Source organism: Anolis carolinensis, chromosome 5 (genome assembly GCF_035594765.1).
Source record: "Anolis carolinensis isolate JA03-04 chromosome 5, rAnoCar3.1.pri, whole genome shotgun sequence".
Lineage (NCBI taxonomy): Eukaryota > Metazoa > Chordata > Lepidosauria > Squamata > Dactyloidae > Anolis > Anolis carolinensis.
The window spans coordinates 159982248-159996068 of record NC_085845.1 but is presented as its reverse complement, the minus strand read 5'-3'; the positions used below and the strand labels follow the sequence as shown (position 1 = coordinate 159996068).

At 39.6% G+C, this 13821-nt stretch overlaps 1 protein-coding gene across 1 annotated transcript in view; it reads left to right on the top strand.

The window, feature by feature from the left end:
- The window catches only part of slc6a15 (solute carrier family 6 member 15), a 51909-nt gene that overhangs the window by 8789 nt on the left and 29299 nt on the right, over positions 1–13821 (top strand). The gene's annotated exons all lie outside the window — the stretch shown is intronic.

The following is a 13821-nucleotide window of genomic DNA, read 5'->3' as shown; positions in this document are numbered from 1 at the left end:
GGTGGTCCACGCTCTGGTCACATCCCGGCTGGATTACTGCAATGCACTCTATGTGGGGCTGCCTTTGAAGACGGCCCGGAAGCTCCAGCTGGTGCAGCGGGCGGCAGCCAGGTTAATAACGGGAGCGGCTTACAGGGAGCGTACAACCCCTCTGCTAAGACAGCTCCACTGGCTGCCGATATGCTACTGAGCCCAATTCAAAGTGCTGGTTTTGACCTACAAAGCCCTAAATGGTTCTGGTCCTGCCTATCTATCCGAACGTATCTCCTCCTATGAGCCCGTTAGAACCTTAAGATCTTCCGGGGAGGTCCTGCCTCGCAGGCGCGGCTGGTGGGGACGAGGGACAGGGCCTTCTCGGTGGTGGCTCCTCGGCTGTGGAACTCCCTCCCCAGCGATATCCAGCAAACCCCATCCCTCCTGGGATTTAGAAGAAAACTAAAAACTTGGCTCTGCGCCCAGGCATTCAGCAAATAAGCTCATTGGCTGATGTAATCGGGTCGCAAATCTGTAATTGTAGCAGTATTGAATGACTGAGGATGGTGCAATATCGCTGCCTTGCAGCGTTTTAATTTTTGTATACTTTTTATCATGTTTTAATTGTTTTGTTTTATAGTATATTTGTTGCTGGCCTTCGTGGCAGAATGTAAGCCGCTCTGAGTCCCCTCGGGGAGAAGGGCGGGGTATACATGCATGTAATAAATAATAATAAATAAAATTTTTGGGAGGTGATTCCTGCCATAGATGTGGGTGAAACGTCATCAGAGAATGCTCCTGGAACATGGCCATACAGCGTGGAAAACTCACAGCAACCCAGTGATTCTGGCCATGAAAACCTTTGACAACACATTAGCTTATCATCTTTACCTGTTCTGACTTACAAATAAATTCAACTTAAGAACACACCTACAGAATCTATCTTGCTCGTAACTTGAGGACTGCCAGGATATTTGTCAGAGGTAAGTCATTAGATCAATTCTTCTCAACCTTTAGTCTTCTAGATGATTTGAATTTCAGTTTCCAAAAGTCCTAGCCAATACAGTGAAAGTTCAGGAATTCTGAGAACGATTTTCAAAATCTGCAGGACCAAAGGTTGAAAGAAACTGCTCTAGATTCTAGACATGGCACTGCTTTACAACCTGCATGGATTTTTGGCTACCAAGCTGCTCTTGTCCTGGTTACAAACAAACTATTATGGATCCTCCAGGTGTATTAGTCTATATTCCTGGTCATTGACTATGCTGACTAGAGATACTGGCAAGATCAGCTGGAGTGGGATTGCTAGGCCATCTGTCAGTACTGTTTGTAGGAACATAGACGAATGCTTCTCACTTGTCCAGTTCTGATCCCAGATGGCAAGTAAGTGGGTTTTTTTTTAAGGGGAAGGCAGTAGCTAAAATGTGGATGGGGTGAAGAAGGGGATGTTGCATAGATCCACCTGTCGGAACTGTCTTCCTGCTCAACATGGATCCCAGAAAGGGAAATGGCGAGGAGGGATTGAGCGTTTGCTGAAAGGATCTGGCAAAACTAAACAACCCAGACTCCCATGCAATTGAATTTTATCAGGAATTATCAATCAGACATGTACTAAATGATCAGGCACTTGGATTCATGTACACTATAGAGGTAATGTTGTTTGACACTAATATAACTGTTATGGCTCAATGCTATTGAATCCTGGAATTTGTAGTTCGGTGAAGCATCAGTATGCTTTGGCAGAGAAGGCTAAAGACCTTGCAAAACTATGTTGTGCAACTACAATGGCCAATACTCAGTTGCAAAGACAAGGCATAGGGTGGCATATTTGCAGAACCCCACTTCTACTGCTACCAACCAAGGATGTCAACTACATAATGGCAACTATATATATATCCCTCCCTAATTGGATGCTAGGCTATACCTGCAGTATTCTCTTGTCTGCAAAAATGTTAATGGAACAGGAACCTTGTCCTCTTTTCCTTTCATCGCATTAAAAATATGTGCCCATTTTTGTGCACAAATACACAAAACACACGTGTCCCTATTAGTGGTGTCCCAAACACCAACCAGTGTTGAGACCATAGAAAAGCATAGGTTTGGGGTGTGTATGTGTGGAGATACAGGGTTTCCATTTTTGATACAAGGCAGTGATTCTCAGCCTGTGGGTCCCCAGGTGTTTTGGCCTACAACTCCCAGAAATCTCAGCCAGTTTACCAACTGTTAGGATTACTGGCTGTTAGGAACTGTGGGAGCTGAAGTCCAAACACTTGGAGGACCGAAGTTTGCCCATGCCTACTTTAGCCTATTTACAAAAAGTCACTAGAAAGCAACTGCTTTCACAATTTGACCATTCAACACATGTAACTGCTGACCATATGACAGCATTAGGTTAACAACACTGACTCTAAAGACTTCTCAGTGCTCACTGCAATTACCAAGAGTGGAGGCTTTCTCTGATCACCATCTTTATGACACCTACTTTGGGGTGTCCAACTTCCATCAAAGCATCTAATGTAGATGTATTTAATTTCTAACCCAATGGAATATAGAGGGATACCCCTCTATTCAATGCTGGATACAAGAATAAAGTTGTTATTATTGTTGTTGTTGTATCCTGCCACCATCTCCCCGAAGGGACTCGGGGCAGCTCACATGGGGACAAGCCCAACATAAACATGGAAAGAAACAAAGGATAAGTTCAACTAGCCTTAGATGTGATGACACAGTTAGTTCAACTGCTAGAAAATGAGTGCTGAAAGGAGGGATCCAGTTCTGTCTCCAAAGTAGAAAAATTGATATTGAATGAGCATAGTTGCTTTTCCAACCCTGAAAAATGGTCTGACAAATTCATAGTATATAAACATCTCGACCTTCTTCCTAGCTGATTAGAGTTTTATGCCCTGGTTTTGGACAGACACTGGAGAAGGGATGTATTTCATCCTCAGTGTCTCATAGTGGATGCATCAGAACAACCAATGTGATGTCATGTCACCATTGATTTTGGAGCCCCCTGTGGCACAATGGGTTAAACCCTTGTACCGGCAGGACCGATGGCTTGAAGTTTGGATTGCTAACCTTAATGTTGCTGGTTTGAATCCAACCTAGGGAGAGCATGGATGAGCTCCCTCTTTCAGCTCCAGTTCCATGCGGGGACATGAAAGAAGCCTCCCACAAGGATGGCAAAACATCCGGGCATCCCCTGGGCAATGTCTTTGCAGACGGCCAATTCTCTCACACCAGAAATGACTTGCAGTTTCTCGAGTCGCTCTCACACGGAAAAACAAACCCTTTGATTTTGATCAGTTAGTCGCTTTTTTCTTTTTCTATCTTTGTTTCTTGGGGTACGTGAGAGCAGGCCTTTAGCGAGGGGGGGGGGGGTTAGGGGTTCAACCCCCCCCCCCCCCGAAATTTTTCAAGTTATAAAAAAAATCTCGTTTACTCATGAATTTTAACTGGTTAACCAAATCCCCATGCTAAGTCTATGAGATGCAAAACATTAAGAGTCCCTCCAGGCACTATCTCAAGCAGATATTGACAGGTTTGTAGCGAGGAGGGGTATGTGCTAGGGGTTCAACCCCCCCGAAATTTTCAAAACCCCTCCCGAAATTTTTTTCTGGCTACGGCCCTGCGTGAGAGGCTTGGGGTTGGAGAGCAAAGCAACAACATTTTATAGAAGTTTTGAGCTGTTTTGAATTTTTTGAGGGCAAGCTGTACTATTTTTTTTTTTTAAAAAAATAGGATCTTAATCTTTGTGGGATTCAGGAACCTTAAGGTTTGCATACAGTCTATGAGCTTCACTTTGCCTACTTTTGACTTGAAGGGAAGAGGATTGATGGGTATATCTAGTGTCTTCCAAAATCTCATCTGAGATGCAAATGTAATGACTTGGAACTAATCAAATCACAACTCCCCCCCCCCCGCCCCCCTCCTCCATAGCCTCTGAATGTTTGGTCAGAATTAGCCTAAGCAAAGTTGAGCTCTTCAAAATTTACGATATCTATCAGGTTCCCATTATTAATGTGGCTACCTTCCATAAATTCTAAAAATTGAGTTATTGTGGAAGTTGTGTAAGCTTATGATACGACTGTCTTTCCCTCAGTCATAAAGGAGCATGCTATAATATGCTGTAAAAGAGCAGAAAGTGAAGTTTTATTTAAAATGTGTACATGTGCATGTACTTGGAAAGTTTTGTTTCTTTGATCAAAATGAAGATAGCATTCAAAGATATAGTCATGTTAATTTGGATCAATGGCAGAAAATCCTACATTATCTGCTTTGAACTGGAATATATGGCAGTGCGGACTCAGGTAACCCAATTAAAAGCAGATATTGTGGGATTTTCAGCCTTGATATTCTGGGTTATATGGCTGTGTGAAATGGCTCTGAGAATGGTTAGTTCTTTTCATTTAATAGTTTGGGAATGTTGTTTTCTGCTTCCCACCAAAATGTTATGTTTCCCCAAAATCTGGGAGTCTCACATCCTTTTTCTCTCCCTGTTTGTCTCTTCCTTGTGGATTCTTTTTCTAGCTCTCATTTTTCAGTAAATCTATTTTCACTATATGAACAAAATGAAAAAATAGGTGTGTTTGAGTCTGTGATGAATAATTACTAGTATCTGAAATGATTAATAACACAACACAACATCAATACTATAAAACAATTAATTTTTTCAAATTAGAAAAAATGAGATTGTTGCTAGTGAAATTGAACAATTCGGAAGTTATAATTAACCTTTTTCAGATTACTCTTCTTAAGGATGCAATACTGTAGAATTAATGCAGCTGGATATCACTAACTACCAAGGTTCAGTGCTATGAAATCATGGGAGTTGTAAGTTTACAGGGTCTTTAGCCTTGTTTGCCAAAGGGGTTTGATGTCTCTTCAAGCTACTAATCCCAAGAATCCACAGCATTGAGCCAGGCTAGTTAAAGTGGTGTTAAACTATATTACTTTCATTTGCACCCTCCCAACAATTTCTGCCTGCCTGCTTATCTGTTTGTTTTCCGCAGTCATGCACAATCTATTCCCCCCCCCCTGCAGACTGATAGCTAAATTATACCTAAACTATAAGCATGCTAAATCAGAGCCAAAAATATAGGTTTTGAACAAAGCTTTCCAGAAAGCCCATCCTAAATGTGTTGAAGATTTCAGTTCAAATTACTTAAAAGCACAGCTTTGATGTAAATTGCACCCCCCACCCCTTTCAAAATCGATTTTGCTTCAAAGTAAATCAATGTAGGAGTTCAGGCAAGCAACATATATAGCAAAAGTACTGTTTGATCTGGACCAGTTGGCATATTTCAGTAGTGACAGTTCAGTTCACATGCAGCTTGAATCTTCATCTGTTGTAACAGGTTGGGGGACAATTTGTTTTGGAGTATACTCCTAGAGACAGTATGATCCAAGTGTACTGAATTTCCATAGCAGATTTTGAAAAGTATTATAATTGGAAATATGAATACAATAAAGACAAGATCTATAACAGTCTGTATCACAAATAAGCAAAATTATAGGTAGCCCAAGCTTAGAATTTCCCTAGATTCGTTGCAAATATTATTCCTAACCATTAAGGTAAATTGAATGTTTGCAATTATAGACATGGATAATAGGTTGCTTCCCCAATAGAGAAGAAAATGATGGTTGCTAAACTCATCCACACTAATAGAACAATGTTTTTTTAAGTGGGTTGCTGTGAGTTTTCCGGGAGAAAGAACTCTTGTTTGTTTGAGGCAGGTGTGAATGTTTCAATTGGCCACCTTGATTAGCACTGAATAGCCTTTCAGCTTCAAGGTCTGGCTGCTTACTGCCTGGGGGAATCCTTTGTTGGGAGGATTCACACCTGCCTCAAACAGACAAGAGTTTTTTCTCCCACTCTGAACGTTCCACAGATATGTATATAAACCCCACTTGACTAGTTTCCAACATAACTCATTACCTCTAAGGATGTCTGCCATAGATGCAGGTGAAACGTCAGGAAAGAATGCTTCTGGAACATGGCCAGACAGTCCAGAAAACTCACAACAACCCAGTGATTCTGGCCATGAAAACCTTTGACAATACAATGGGTTTTTTTTTTTTACATTACACAGCACAGCATTGCCCTTGCATAGGTAGGAGATGAATACTCCAATAGCAGTTAGGCATACTGGACCGCAAGAAGATCCAACCAGTCCATTCTCCAGGAAATAATGCCCGGCTGCTCACTGGAGGGAAGGATATTGGAGGCAAAGTTGAAGTATTTTGGCCACACCATGAGAAGACAGGAATGCTTGGAAAAGATCATGATGCTGGGGAAAGTGGAAGGAAAAAGGAAGAGAGGCTGACCAAGGGCAAGATGGATGGATGGTATCCTTGAAGTGACTGGCTTGACCTTGAAGGAACTGGGGTCAGTGACAACCGACAGGGAGCTCTGGCATGGACTGGTCCATGAGGTCACGAAGAGTCGGAAACGACTAAATGACTGAGCAGCAGCATACTGGACTTCACTATTGCAAAGGGTGTATTTGATGGGGGAATCCTGTTTATTTACATTGAAACCTTTTGCTCCATCCTCTTATTGACAGATAAAGATGTAATTCTCAGTAGAGTCACTGTGTAGCCCCCAGTAATGGTCTCTTTTTGTTATTTCCTAACCTCAGCATTACAGTAGAAAATAATAGAATCATTGGCTTGGAAGGAACTACAAGGGCCATCTAGTCCAGCCTCTGCCATGCAGTTATACACAATTGAAACACTGTTAGGAGATGGCCATCCCACCTCCAAACGAGATTGCACCTATTTGGGAAGACTCCCTTTTTTTGTAATTTGAATACATTGGTTTGCATTCTAATTTCCCTGACAATAGAAAATGAACTTGCTCCACCTTCTTCTAGGTAACTTCTCGTTTTTTTCTTTTCCAAGCTAAGCATATCCAGTTCCCTAAGCTGCTCTTCATAATGCTTGATTACCAGACCTCTGAACATTTTAGTCTCCTTCCTTTTTAAATATCTTTCTTGAATGGTAGAAATAGGATTCCGATCAACGTTGCAGCCAGTATATGTGCAATAGTAGGACAGTATAAGACCCAGTCAAGAAGCACTAATCTCATAGACCAGTGTTTGTGAAATGGGTTTCAACTTCTTTCATGACTAGAACACAAAGGAGGAATTCGTGATAGAGCACTTCACTAAACAGCAGTTCATGACACCTAGTCTTCTCAGGAGGATACCAAAATATGCAAAACAGGTGAATAAGATTCTATCACAGAATCTGTCCAGATACTTTGGTTCAAGGGAGACAAAACCAAGAATATACTACCAGACATAGATGCATTGGAGCTGCAAAGAAAAAACAACAAAGAGGTAACGAGTAGAGAGTAGAAGGGACAGGATCTGTCATATTTGTCTGTGTTGAATAGTTTCAATGACACGGAGGAATGGGCATCCTTAAGAATGGTGTGTTGGGTCTCTTCTAGAGTGATGGGATTGAGGAGGGAAATAAAGTATCTCAAAAGTGGTGTTTGTCTTAATAATGGTGCTTGGATCTCCTCTAAGTTGATGGTTGTGACGGCAGGGGGGTATGATGGGGGTTAGTAAATTCTCTGTCTTCTTTAAAGACAGAATCCCATACAAATAATAATAATAATAATAATAATAATAATAATAATAATAATAATAATAATTACTACTTGATACACAACAAGATTAGTACACAGCAAACAAGATCAGTATGCTGGCTGTTGTATTGGATCACACTTTGGACATTTCTCAAGTGTCTAGGACTATGTGATGTATCGGCAAATATTTCGTGCAGATCTGAGTAGGGTGGCTTTTTGCAGTTGATTGATGGTAATTTTGTCAGTGACAATTGTTTTTAAGTGCTGGCCAAGGTCTTTAGGCACTGCACCTAGTGTTCCAATCACCACTGGGACCACCTTTACTGGCTTGTACCATAGTCTTTGCAGTTCAAACTTTAAATCCTTGTATCGTGTATACTTTTCCATTATTATTATTACTACTACTACTACTACTACTATTTGAAACACAACAAGATGAGTCCACAGTAGACACTCTGCTGGCTGTTGTATTGGATCCCACGTCGGACACTTCCAAAGTGTTTAGGACTGTGTGATGTATCGGCGAATAATGCGTACAGATCCCAGTAAGGTGGCCTTCTGCAGCTGACAGATGGTAATTTTGTCAGCACCATTTGTGTTTAAGTACAGGCCAAGGTCTTTAGGCACTGCACCCAGTGTGCCGATCACCACTGGGACCACCTTGACTGGCTTGATTATTATTATTACTATTATCTTTAGTTATACCCCCCCCCCTTTCTAACAGCTACACACTTTGATCAATTTAAAACAAAGCAAATGCAAACAGGCTATTGACATTCTCATATGAGACTTCTCCAGAAATTAAAGGCTTCTATCTTTTCATTTTAGCAGGCATCCTTAGTCTTTTGAAAATACATGACATCAGTGAAACAGGTGCAGCTTTGTCTAGCATAGAGAAAGTGTGATGAAGCCAGCTGCACTCTATCTGTCATTGGGTTTAGTGTCACCAGACCCTTCAAAATAAAAGATAAGTTGCCATCAAAATTCATTCCAAAGTTAGTCAGTAAAAATTATTGTTTGAATGACTGTTCTCATGAAGGTTGACATGTAGGAGACATCTACATCCTTCTGCCTGTTGTAGCTGTCTGAGCAGTGGAATATAATAAACATTAGTTATAGAATATCCTTTGTAGTACCCAGTGGAAATAAAGATCTGTTTATAGTGGTGGTTGATATGCAGGAGCTGTGTAAGATTCCAAACTTATTTTGAGTGTAGGGTTCAGCCCCTTTATAGCTACTTTAAAGATCAGGCTAAGGGTCAAAGCAGATTCACTACCCAGTGACATAGAAACCTCTAGCTGCAACTGTCTTTATCCTGACTTCACCTTGGGAGCACTGCACTGGAATCTTACCATTAAAGCATTATAAAGATCAAGGATAAACGTCGTCCAACACTGTCATGGCTTTGTCCACCTACACTACAACCTCATTTATTGCTATTGTGCTGGTAAAATTAGCAACATGAAGTCATTAAATAACAGATTATTGCAACCAGAAATTTTAAGATGAGAAGGATATAGTTTGATGAAAAGGGGGGGGGGGTATTTTGGGAATGCTATTGGTCCATAGGTCAGTAACTCTGTTTAGGATCATGGCATAGCGCCAAATGTGCAGAGGTCAATTCTTCTTTTTAGTGTGGAGCCCTGTCTTGAGTAAACAAAGCCCATGCTTTCCCACAAAATGATGATTTTCCATAGGCCTATTTGATTCAGGGATCTTTGGTTACATGGGTATTTGAAATGAGAAGATGTCATAAACTGAACTTCTAGGTGACATGAAGGCTCTCTGATGGGGCTCACTTTTCCTCATATAGATTCCAGGAACATGGGTGTCCCTTGTGAGTGATGCTTTTTGGAGAAAGAGACTTGGTATTTCTCATAGGGCATGGTTTTCAGATTTTTGTCCATTTTGGTCATCTTCCCCTGGACATGTTGCAGCATTAAAAAAAACTTCATTGTCATAGGATTTATTAATTGAACCGTAACTATATGTTATAATTGATGGTGTGTGTGTGTGTGTGTGTGTGTGCAGGAGTATTCTTGTAACATGTTTCTAAGCTTTCCTTTATAAAGCTTATGGGATCTTGGTGATATACACAAAGACGTTATTCTTGAGGTCCCTCATTGTGAGGTGAAATTTGTATTTGTTAGCGGAGGTGAAATTATGGGTTCATTTCACCACCATTGTAGTCTTTTCCGTTCATGGCAGGACTGTTGTCTATGCAAAATATCACAGTCTGTGTGTACTGGTAGAGTTGCCAGGGATTTTGTTCTATGACAATGTTGGTACATTAGACTTTGTTTCTTCAGCTGTTGTGTTATTTGCTATACAACAGGGATCACATAGAAACATTAATGTGTTACACTGGCCTTAGCTGAGGAATAGCAGGGACCAGCATAACAGGACCTCTAAGAGTAACCTATTTGTGTGTGAAAGGCATTTGCGAGATTGCTTTGTAGTCTGATGCTTTAATTAATGAATATAAGACCACCCATGGAGTTTAGAATTATGCTATTTTCATTTCTGTATAGCAGTGGAGTAGGGCCCCAAAATCAGCTCATGAAAGGATTGAATGAAATTAAAAACTGCTGTGTCAATAAAAATATTGTGATGTAGAACAGCTCAATAGGACTTATAACAGCTTCAAAACTGATAACTATAACAGCAATAAGTGCAATAATTTGTGAAAAAAGTCATGATCACCATAGATCAGGCACGTTAAGACCCCATTGCTTTTTGAGAGTTCAATTTGGGGTTGCAGAGGTAGCTGGGGATTTTAAAAAGTGGGCAGGTATGGCATTGCTATCTCTGAGGAGTTCATTTTCCTCATTCCTTGAAAATTTCTCACTTCTGCTTTAAAGTGTGACATAATCTTAGATGCAAAATTTACAAAAAAGATCTTTATTACTTTGTGTTGTGGTGTTGGCTCTAATATGGGAAAGAGGAAGCATAAGATAATGTTTGTGCAACACTAAAGCAATGGAGAAGACATTTTGTTGTCTACATCTTTTAAAAAATGGTAGATGAATTTACTGTCAATAATTAAAATTAATTCTCTTCTGGCAATAGTGGGCAATTCCATTCTTCTTAAAGTGTAGGCAAGTTGGATTAACATACCTTTGATTTGAAGAATGAAGTATTTCAAAGATCGAAACATGGAAGATTGATGTGGGTCAGATGGCTGAATTGTGGGAGGCTGCTTATCACATTCACAATATCTCTTCCTTATTAAAACACACTTCCTTGTCCATTGAGTAGCTGCTAGTAATAAACATGAACATTTCATTTAGCCCAACACTTCAATAAAAGTAGATCTCTTACAGGCTTTGTAAGCCCTTCAGTTCTCCTTAGACATTTCCAGAAGATGCCAGTTGCCAAGTGACAAAGTTGTCAAGGTTGTCATCTGCTGCAAAGAACAAACTTCTCACTTGAGAATGTGGAATACTTGGTGGTGCTTTATTAAGCCTTTGAAATAAAGGCTGGAGTGTTTGTGTTTATGTGAAAGTTAATGAAGAAAATATTCAGAATCAGATCTTCCATGAAGCATTAAAATACATTGCTTCAAACTCTGCATTTGAATTATTCTAATGACCTAATAGATTGAGGCAAACAAAGTGGCCAAGTCTCTTGTTGTTTCATTCTGGTCATTTTATCTGGGCTGAAAAAGAAATGAGAATACACTTCAGCTCTTCAGAAATTAAAGGATTTCCACAATGGCATAATTTATGGATCCCAGGGACCTCTTCTTGGGATCCTTGTGCTAACAGAGTTAGATTTCATGCTAAGATCTTTAACTTTCAAAAGGCATTTAACATGGAATGCAATATTTTTGTTATCTGTTCTGTTGTCTGCCCCCCCCCCACCAATATTGTTACTTCATACCACTGAATAATTCCAGTTCGGCAGGGAAAAATCAGATTAATCCTGTCCTCTCACTGTTCTCATGCAGTCCCAGTTTTCATCTGTGAAATGTTGGATGGTATATTACTTTCCATATTAATTGGCTTACTGTTTCAGTTGCTGTTTTATCCGTTGTTTTGGATTTGTATGCTTTTACAGTTCTCTTCAAGGCATTTGTCATTTGGATAGTAGAGAAACATAAATGGCTAGCTAAATAAACAAATAAATAAATATTCCAAGGGCTAATCTCTGTATTTCATCACAACTCTGATTTATGTATTTATTTTTATAATGAAAACACCAAGGTAGTTTATAATAAAAAATTCCAACAAGAAACAGTAAAACCCAAGTTTCAAATAATAAAATATTGGTCAAGCAAATACTTAGTTACAATTACCAGAGTAACTGGGAGAATTAGTTTCTAACACTTTTGCTGCGCAAACAAAGAAGTACTCATTTGATACATGTGATAAAATCTCTAAAATTTATGGGAAAACCATTGCTCTTTAATGAGAAAGCTGCACTGACTTTGGAATGTTTCTATATGAAAGACATGATTCACTTAATAAAACTGCAATGATAGCCTGTTGTGGGAAATCTGACTACTCATACCCATTATCTTGTCTAATACTCTTTATGCAAGACAGACTTGCCTTGGAGATTTCAGAAAGGCAGACTGACTTATTAGTAACCTCAAGCCCAACTCACATGACAAGACTGATGTAGGCAGCCTATGAGCAGAACTGAGTGCATATAGACAATTTGCTTACCCATTTTGGAAATCAACTCATATTCACTGTGTTGTCACAAAACTATCTAAAGTGAAGTAAATCACTTGTGTGGTTAAGCAGGACTGTGTTGCTATATCAGCATTGTTTAGTGTGAAGCAATACATAATTTTCATTTAACTTAGATCTCGAATCTGCTTACTAGTATGCCTGCGCATAGAACAAATGTAATTCAAGAGTAGGTGCAATCTCTATGATTTAAAAATCTCATCTCTACTGATAAAAGTTGTTAACTATGCCTGCTGCATTGGACTTTGATCCTGCAAAAATACACTTGCAGTAAAAATTCAGCCTCCTATATGATATAATTTAGTAATCATTTCCCCTTTAGCTCTGACTGAAGATTTCCATTTTTTGGTTGGCTATGTATTCTGGGAGTTGTGGCACAAAAAATCCTGTTTTTAAGTATTGTATCTCCTGTTGTGCTGAAGAAACAGATATTTCTTGCAGTTTGCAAGTCCTGTATTATTTTCCTGCCTGATAATGAATCAGTGAAGCATGCTATGCATTTCCCATTGGTCCGCCTTGGGGTTGCCATAAGTCAGAAACAACATGTTAAAACCTGAGAACAAGCTGAGGATACTGGGAACCTAGAAAAAGAAGAGAGGAACTGGGGCATTTTTAAAGCAGCTAAAAAGTAGGGTGACTGGAGATTAATTAGTATTGTCCCTGCCAAATTGTAAGAGTTGGAGGGCATGTCAATCCTGTGACAGAATGAAAGTGCTCTGATGTTTCCTAAGGCCTCCCTACCTCTCACCAATATAGTAGATGGGAAGAAGGTGTAGGATTCACTGAATCCTTTCATTCAGTTATCCTTGGAAATAATCCTCATCCTTCCCATTGTGAGCAATGGAAGGGATGCCTTTAGAACATCTCCTGTATACTGAAGATATTGGAAAGTAGGTAGATTTTCGTTCTTGCATATGCAGACACTTCCCCAATTATCCCATGATAGGCCTTCAGTCTCCCCATGGTTTATCTTTTCTGATATCATGGTTTCCATATTGGTGAGGAATTAGTGAGCCAGGATGTAATCTGTCCAACCATTTCTGTGACTCTATCTCAATGATCATGAATTAGGTTCTCTTGTAACAAATACAATTACTAAATACCTAAAAAACTGAATAGGGATTTCTGAATGTCTAGATGATGAAAGCAATACAATTCAATGATTATGCAATCTTCATTAGGATGTGTTGAGTCTCTTTCCTATCTATTAATCTATCTGTCTTCCCATGGTTTGCTTGAACACTTCTGGGAAACACCTTATAACCACACCATAGAATTGGCTCAGTTTCTTGTTAAATTTGTCAGAAAAATCATGGTTGAGTCTAAGCAAATATTTAAATTTTATTCTATGCTTTAACATCTGCATAGTACAGAACATGATATTGCTGACAAATGTAAAAAAGAAATTAGCTGATTCCATGGTCCAATCACACAGCTTTTAATTGATGTCTCCAAAAAAACCCCATTGGTATACCCAAAAGGTTTATATGGCACAGCATAGCGTAATACAGTGTTCCCTCGCTACTTCGCGGTTCACTTTTCATGCCCTCGCTG